Source organism: Mus musculus, chromosome 3, assembly GCF_000001635.26.
Source record: "Mus musculus strain C57BL/6J chromosome 3, GRCm38.p6 C57BL/6J".
In the NCBI taxonomy this organism is placed as follows: Eukaryota; Metazoa; Chordata; class Mammalia; order Rodentia; family Muridae; genus Mus; species Mus musculus.
The window spans coordinates 124,383,980-124,392,834 of NC_000069.6; the positions used below are offsets into that span (position 1 = coordinate 124,383,980).

The 8,855-nt window shown below is 38.4% G+C and overlaps 1 pseudogene; it reads left to right on the forward strand.

Annotated features, from left to right (window-relative positions):
- Positions 1,530 to 2,697, forward strand: Gm4617 (predicted pseudogene 4617; annotated as a pseudogene).

Sequence of the window (8,855 nt, forward strand, 5' to 3'; positions counted from 1 at the left end):
AACAGAGACAGAAAGAAAACTATCCCATGTTCTCTTCCATATAATGAGTCAAGAATATGTGAAAAGCTTCAACATTTCACAGAGGAATGAAGTAGTGGGATGAAGCAGTCAAGAAGGATGAGCACATACTGATGATGATCACATAACATGACATATTTGATATATCTGAATAAAAGTGCTTGATGGACCCATTCTAATGTCAAATATGTATGTTAATATAAATATTGGTTTTATTCTAATGTCAGTGTGTTTTTGAAGTGCTGTAGAAAACCTATGGAGTTTCTACAACTTAGTAATTTGTTATTAATTACAATTTATATACTCATTATAATTAAGTATGATCAGATTCTGTAATAACTCCACAGGGATGAGACAATAAGATGAACAGAAACCCTGTCAGGGCAGGAGACAGCATCATCCCCTCACTCCAGCACAAAAGCATTCACTACCACTGCAAAAGAACAAAACGAAAGGGTGGAGCCTATCTGTAATGATGTCACTATCCAGCTTTCCTTATAAATGACCATTGCTCTGGATTATGAGTTATACTCCCATAGTTTGATTCGTCTTTATGTTTTAATGTCTTTTCCATATAAGAAAACTTGAATGTGTGTGTGTGTGTGTGTGTGTGTGTGTGTGTGTGTGTGAGTGTGTAGAGCTTTTGATTGCACACATTCCATGAAACACAACTCATAAAATGAAATATAAATGATGTCTGATGACATTATTTCCTAGATGACATCTAATTGTTGAAAATGTATCTAAGGGTATTAATAAATCATTTTAAGGTTTCAGTTGATTTTGTCACAGTAGTAGAAAATTAACCAATGGAAGCATGCAATAAATGTGTGCCTGTGTGCACATTTCCGTGTGATGTGTGCCTGTGCACACTTCCGTGTGATGTGTGCCTGTGCACACTTCCGTGTGATGTGTGCCTGTGCACACTTCCGTGTGATGTGTACCTGTGCACATTTCCGTGTGATGTGTGCCTGTGCACACTTCCGTGTGATGTGTGTCTGTGCACATTTCTGTGTGGTGTGTGCCTGTGCACATTTCTGTGTGAAGGAGTCAATGGTCCTTTCCTAAGTTTAAATCTTACTTTAGTTTTGTAGTAATATACTCTCTTTCTCTTGGTTCTTTGTGATGGTTTTTAGTTCTAAGAACAAAAGGTTTTGAATTAAAGTCATAAAGGACACTGCTGGGGCCTTTTCAGCATCACAGTGTTTCTTGTGGAAGAAAGCAATTGGGGATCTTATAGAGATTGCTAGGGTAAAAGTAGCTTACTTTTGGTAAAGGTTTTCCTCGTGATATTTTTGAGAATGAATGTAAGCACTTGACGGAATAACACCACCTCTGTTTAAAAACATGTATATGATAAATTGTCATAGATTTCTTTGGTTTAGCTATATGATTTGAAATATTTTGGTTCTTTTTATGAATGTAAATTATTGCTACTACTATATAAAAGTAATTTTAAAGTGTCTTAAGATTATAAATGGCATTACATTTTGTTTCTTAAAAGAGGAACACACTGGCTGCTCCGAAAAGCCATCTTTGCATTGTTCCTGGGTCGTGCTCCGCGCTCGCTGCAGCCACCTTCGCCGCCCACCGCCTCCTCCAGCCAGAGTCCTCGAACTCGACTTTAATTCCCTCACTCGCGGCATCGGACCACCGGCGTGCCCCACCATGTCAGACGCGGCAGTGGATACCAGCTCCGAGATCACCACCAAGGACTTGAAGGAGAAGAAGGAAGTTGTGGAGGAGGCAGAGAATGGAAGAGATGCACCTGCCAATGGGAACGCTCAAAATGAGGAAAATGGGGAGCAGGAGGCTGACAATGAGGTAGATGAAGAAGAGGAAGAAGGTGGGGAGGAAGAGGAGGAGGAAGAAGGTGACGGTGAGGAGGAGGATGGAGATGAAGATGAGGAAGCTGAGGCTCCTACGGGCAAGCGGGTAGCTGAGGATGATGAGGATGACGATGTGGACACCAAGAAGCAGAAGACCGAGGAGGATGACTAGACAGCAAAAGGAAAAATAACCTTACGCACCGTGACCTATTCACCCTCCACTTCCCGTCTCAGAATTTAAACGTGGTCACCTTCGAGTAGAGAAGCAGGCCCCGCCCGCCCACAGCGGGCAATGCCACCCACAGATATGACATGCGCTCTCCACCACCCCTCCAAAACTACAACATGAATTGGCAACATGGGAGGAAAAAAGAACCAGAACTTCCCAGGCCCTACTTTTTTTCTTAAAAATACTTTAAAAGGAAAATTTGTTTGTATTTTTTATTTACATTTTATATTTTTGTACATATTGTTAGGGGTCAGCCATTTTTAATGATAACGGGTGACCAAACCAGCCTTCAGAGCGTTTTCTGTCCTACTTCAGACTTTACTTGTGGTGTGACCATGTTCATTATAATCTCAAAGGAGAAAAAAAAAACCTTGTAAAAAAAAGCAAAAACAACAACAAAAAAACAATCTTATTCCGAGCATTCCAGTATGTACCTAGCTGTACTATAAGTAGTTGGTTTGTATGAGATGGTTAAAAAGGCCAAAGATAAAAAGATTTTTTTTTTCCTTTTCTTTCTGTCTATGAAGTTGCTGTTTATTTTTTTTTTGGCCTGTTTGATGTATGTGTGAAACAATGTCCAACAATAAACCGGAATTTTATTTTGCTGAGTTGTTCTAACAAAAAAAAAAAAAAAAAAAAAAAAAAAGAGGAACACTCTTTTAGTATACAGTTAAAACTTAAAGAAAAAAAAAGAAAAGAAAAAACCCACAAAATTATCTCATTATAAAAGTCTTTGACAAAATACAACAACCCTTTCTGTTAGAAGTATTAGAGAAATCCAGAATTCAAGGTCCATATCTAAACATAATAAAAGCAATATACAGCAAACCAGTAGCCAACATCAAACTAAATGGAGAGAAACTTGAAGGAATTCCACTAAAATCAGAGACAAGACAAGGCTGCCCACTGCTTCCTATCTATTCAATATAGTACTGTAAGTTCTAGCCAGAACAATTAGGCAACAAAAGGAGTTCAAAGGGATACAAATTGGAAAGGAACAAGTCAAGATATCATTGTTTGCAAATGACATGATAGTGTACATAAGACCCCTCCAAACAAACAAACAAACAAAACAAACAAACAAACAAAAAACAAAAAACAAACCAGAGAACTACTACAGCTGATAAACTGCTCCAGAAAAGTGGCTGGATATAAAATTAACTCAAACAAATCAGTAGCCTTCCTCTACTCAGAGGATAAATGGGCTGAAAAAGAAATTAGGGAAACTATACCCTTCAAAATAGTCACAAATAATATAAAATATCTTAGTGTGATTCTAAGCAAGTGAGTGAAAGATCTGTATGACAAGACCTTCCAGTCTGTTATATACTAGAAATTAATGTAGCTTTAAGCAGTTATTGGATATGCACTATTTAAAATCTTCACTTATTCTGTATACTTTTTCATATTTAAAATACTCTTTAAAATGTTTAAATTTTGAAAAAAGAAATCGAAGAAGACCTCAGACAATGGAAAGATCACCCATGCTAATAGATTGGTAGGATTAATATAGTAAAAATAACCATCTTACCAAAAGCAGTCTATAGATTCAATGCAATCATCATCAAAATTTCAGTACAATTCTTCACAAAGATAAAAAGATCAATACTTAAATTCATCTGGAATAACAAAAAACTTGGGTAGCTAAAGCCATTCCCAATAATAAAAGAACTTCTAGGGGAATCACCATCCCTGACCTCAAGCTGTATTATAGAGCAATAGTGATAAAAAAACCTGCATGGTATTGATACAGAGTCAGGCAGGTAGATCAATGGAATAGAAATGAAGACCAAGAAATGAACTCACACATATATGGTCACTTGATCTTTGACAGTGGAGCTAAAATTATCCATTGGAAAAAAGACAGCATTTTCAACAAATGGTGCTGGTTCAACTGGAAGAATGCAAATCGATCCATTTTTATCTCCTTGTACAAAGCTCAAGTCCAAGTGGATCAAGGACCTCTAGATAAAACAAGATACACTGAAACTAATAGAAGAGAAAGTGGGAGGAAAGGCTCAAACACATGGGCAAAGAGGAAAACAGAACACCAATAGCTTGTGCTCTTAGATCAACAATAGACAAATGGGACCAATAAAATTTAAAAACTTCTGTTGGCAATGGACACTGTTAATAGGACAAAATGACAACCTACAGTTTGGGAAAAGATCTTTACCAACCCTACATCCAATAGAGGTAGAGGCCTAATATCCAAAATATACCAAGAACTCCAGAAGTTAGACTATACTGAACCAAGTAACCTTATTTTTAAAAAATGAGGTACAGAGTTAAACAATAATTCTCAAATGAGGAATCTCAAATAGCTGAGAAGTGTTTAACATCCTTAGTCATCAGAGAAATCCAAATGAAAATGACCCTGAGATTCCACTTCACACCAATCAGAATGGTTAAGATCAAAACCACATTTGACAGCAGATGCTGGTGAGGATGTGGAGAAAGAGGAACACTCCTCCATTGCTCATGGAACTGTAAGCTGGTAAAACCACTTTGGAAATCAATCTGGTAGTCCCTCTGAAAATTGGAAATAATCCTACTTGAAGACCCAGCTATAGCATTCCTGGGCATATATCCAAAAAATGCTCCAGCATACAACCAGGACACATGTTCCACTATGTTCATAGCAGCCTTATTTATAATAGCCAGACCTGGAAAGAACATAGATGTCCCTCAAGAGAAGAATGGGTACAGTAAATTTGGTACATTTACACAATGACTTCATGAAATTTGCAGGCAAATGGATGGAGCTAGAATGTATTGTCCTGAGTGAGGTAACCCAGAAACAAAAGAACACACATGGTATGTATTCACTGACAAGTGGATTTTAGCTTAAAAGTCCAGAATACTCAAAATACAACTGGCAAACTATGTGCAGCTTAAGAAGGAGACCAAAGTGTAGATGCTTCAATCCTACATAGAATGAAAAACAAAATAATCACAGGAGCTCGAGGGAGGGAGTGGTCATGGAGGGAGAGAGGAGAGGGAGAGAAAAGAGTATCAGGATTACTTATTGGAAGTACCAGGGTTGAAGTACAGAGGATCAGGAAATTGAATAGAAACACGTAGCACTGGTGGATGGGGAACTAGGGGGTAGCCACTAGACTCCAGTGAAGCAAGAGGCTCCCAGGACCCATGGTGATGGTTTTATCTGAAATACCCATCTCAAAATTTTAAACCCAGAAATGTTCCTGTCCAAAGTAAAGGCAGGAAAAAGGAGAGCTCAGTTGATATCTTAATGATATTTCAGGGAGACCTGTGACAAACCTACAGATCTTAGAACTATAAGAATAAATTAAGATACTGAATTAATACTCACAAAAGCAATAGAAAGTTAACACATGAGATAAAATTCTTTTTATGACTAATATCATAGCTCCTAAGTAGTCAAGGAGTCATGTGATTTTCTTTAGATTATCCACAGTAAAAAAAATAAGATCATTTATATTCCATGGAAACATTTATTTATATTACCTTTCTATTCTATAACCAAGTTATCCTAGCTTTATCTAAAGCTTAGTGTTTTCTGATATCATTGTCAAGCAATCTGCCTAGGATAGCAGCAAGTTTATGACCCTGTCCAAGTTAAGAAATAAGTACCATTTTCCTTCACTTTTTGAATTTGCCAGCAATCATCTTTCCTTCAGAAGTCATGGTACACAGGCTCAGTATGTTCTAGCGATAACACAAGACCCAATTTTACAGAACTAAAGCAAATCCTGTGTGTAGCTCGTCTGTTGACAGTAGCAGGGCTGTGGTGATTCTACTTGGCTCAATGGGATCTTGACAGACATCTCAATCCTGCTGGCAAGGCTGAGAGTTTTGGCAGAAGCTGCAAAAGCAACTCTGGATGATTAAACATCTCAGCCTTTCTGTCAGGAACTCTTCTGGGCTATCTCTTATCTCCATCATGTTATTTCTCACTACAATTTTCTTTCCCCACAAACAGGCATTAAGAACTAAAAGTGTCAAGAGACAAGTTTTTATAGCCAATTATTTTGGCTTTCTTCATAAATGGCCACCTACTTCACATACAGGCTAATGAAGTAAATATATATCTGAGAACACATAATTTGACATTCTTTTGAAACCTAACTCTATTCTGTTTTATTTACAATCCAGCTTTTAAATTTTTATTCTTTTGGATTTAGAATTTATTTGAAAGCTGAGATTGTTGGCACTGCTTATAACATCTGTGCTCAGCAGACTGAGTCAGCAGGCTGGAGTTTAAGGCCAGCCTGAGGCTTAGCGGGAGGCGTGGAGTTTGAGGTGTGGAGTTCCTTGGTTACATTTTTTATGTTACAACCCTGCTTTCTGGTCTAAATGGGTTCTGAAAATTCATCTAGATGTATAAGCAGTGTTAGTTATGTCTATGTAAGGAGTTGTTTGCCAGCCTTTTTCTACCTATTATTCTTTATCTTCCTGGATACATTTTTACTTGCTTCTCATTATAGCTGCCAAAATCTCTTAATATGTACAGTAATGCTTTCTGGTCAATTTGAGAACCTGTTAATTGCTGTCTTTTCACAAGCTCCATCTTGCACATATTTTATCTAATATCTGCATATCCTACCAAAGCGTGTACTCCTTTGTGTGTGCACATGTGTGTGTGCAATGTGTGTGCACATGTGTGTGAAATGTGTGTGTGCACATGTGTGTGTGCAATGTGTGTGTGCACATGTGTGTGTGCAATGTGTGTGTGCACATGTGTGTGTGCACATGTGTGCACATGTGTGTGTGCACGTTTGTGTGTGCGCATGTGTGTGTGCACATGTGTGTGTGCACATGTGTGTGTGCACATGTGTGTGCAATGTGTGTGTGCACATGTGTGTGTGTGCACATGTGTGTGTGTGCACATGTGTGTGTGCAATGTGTGTGTGTGTACTGTGTATAACACCTGCCTATATATGTAAATTCCTATTCTCCTTAGTTTTTCCCAATGATTCTGAGGTTATATTTTCATTATTCCACTTAATTATTGTGAAGCCTTCCATTGTATTCAGAATCTGATGTGGCTCATAAATGCTCCCTTAGCTATTAAATTTTTGGATTCACACTTTTCCAGAATACCTTTGTCACTAATTGTGAACATGGTTCACTAATTAGATCGAAATTACTTTCTAGGCAAGTCCCTCCTTTCCATAGTCTCCCATTATCATGATGTCCTGTGAAAGTGACCAGTGACAATCAATCATGAACTACGCCCCTGAAACCAAATGAAACAAGCACTGCTCCTTCAGGATACTTAGTCTGACTATAAGAATTTTCACTTCAGGAATTGTTCTGGGGTAAATTTGGAAATTTTCAGATCTCCGTATTACACAATAGACAGTGCTATAATTAAAGCCTATTGGATAATTCTACTAAATATATACAGAAATCAGACAACCTCCAAGACTGCACACAGTGGACACCAGAGCCAGGAAGTTTTGGATGGAGAAATGCATTCTTGGTAAATAATAGTAGAGATCAACTGAGACATATTAAAGTAAATAAATTATCTAGATTTTGCTTTAATTTTATTTTATTTCTGAGACTTACAAAAATGGCTGAACACACACACACACACACACACGAAATCGGGTTATTAATTTTACACTGAAATTTCTTGTTTGTACAAGATTACTTTATTTATTTATGTATATGTGTCTATCTGCATATGAGTTCATGTGCCTTCAGGTGTCAAAATATATGAAGCTGGATTCCCTAGAACTATAGTTACAGGAGCCTGTGATTCAAGACAGTGCTGGGAACCAAACTCCAATTCCTGTGAAAGACCCTTATGTGCCCTAAATCGCTGATTTCTCTAGCCACTTATAGGGAAATTTCATTTCAGTATAGCATTTAGGTTATGGCATGACTAGTGCTAACAGCTTTCCTTTATATTCTTACTGAGTACAAGGAGAAAAACCAAAACAGAAACATCTTAAACCCTTGCAACATGCCAATAAGCCTCATATGTGATATTGGGGGAAAGTAAAATATGGTGATGGAGAGATTAGCACCATTTAACAGAAGTTAGTCATTTTGCTGTGGATTGATTAGGAGGGAGCTGTGAAGACACCTGAAGTTCTAGACACACCCCCACCATTAATAAACTCATTTTATTTCTCCATTAAGAAGTACAGGACTTGGAAAGGCCCTCCTATAACACCTGGTGTGCACGCTGCCCAACAGCTGTCTTCCAGGCCAGATCCAGCATTCTGAGTCGGTTCACCAAGACATACTCCATCTATGAGCTGCTGGAGTAAATGAAGGAGCCAGTCCTACAGTAGCAGATGCCATTACTGAATAGAGCTGGTCGTTAGCCCACGGATGGGTGGCCGCAGCCTGAGCTGCTTGTCCTGCTGGGAGATTACAGCTTAGTCTTATGGCTTGGAGCATACAAACACAAAAGCTGAGCTCTGCCAGCCTCAGGACAGAGGGTTGCAGGAGCCTGGAGCTTGCAAGAAACCTTCCTTGAGATGCCCTGCCTAGCTATAGGATCACTCTGAGAGTCAGAAACCAGGAGCCTTGAGTGAAATTAATGATACATTACAATGAATATTTGCATGTAAAGGTGTTTGGATAAAAAAAATTGTGGGACACACTACAGTTTCCAGAGCCATTATGATGAACAAATATGAGATGGAGAGGTAAGAAAGATGTAGGAATAAAACAGTGAGTGAGTGATGGAGAGAGGTTGAAATGAAGACAGCAACTGATGAGGAGCTGTCGTTTCTGAGTCAGGCAGCAGCTTGGAGCTTGCACTCCGACTTATCCCC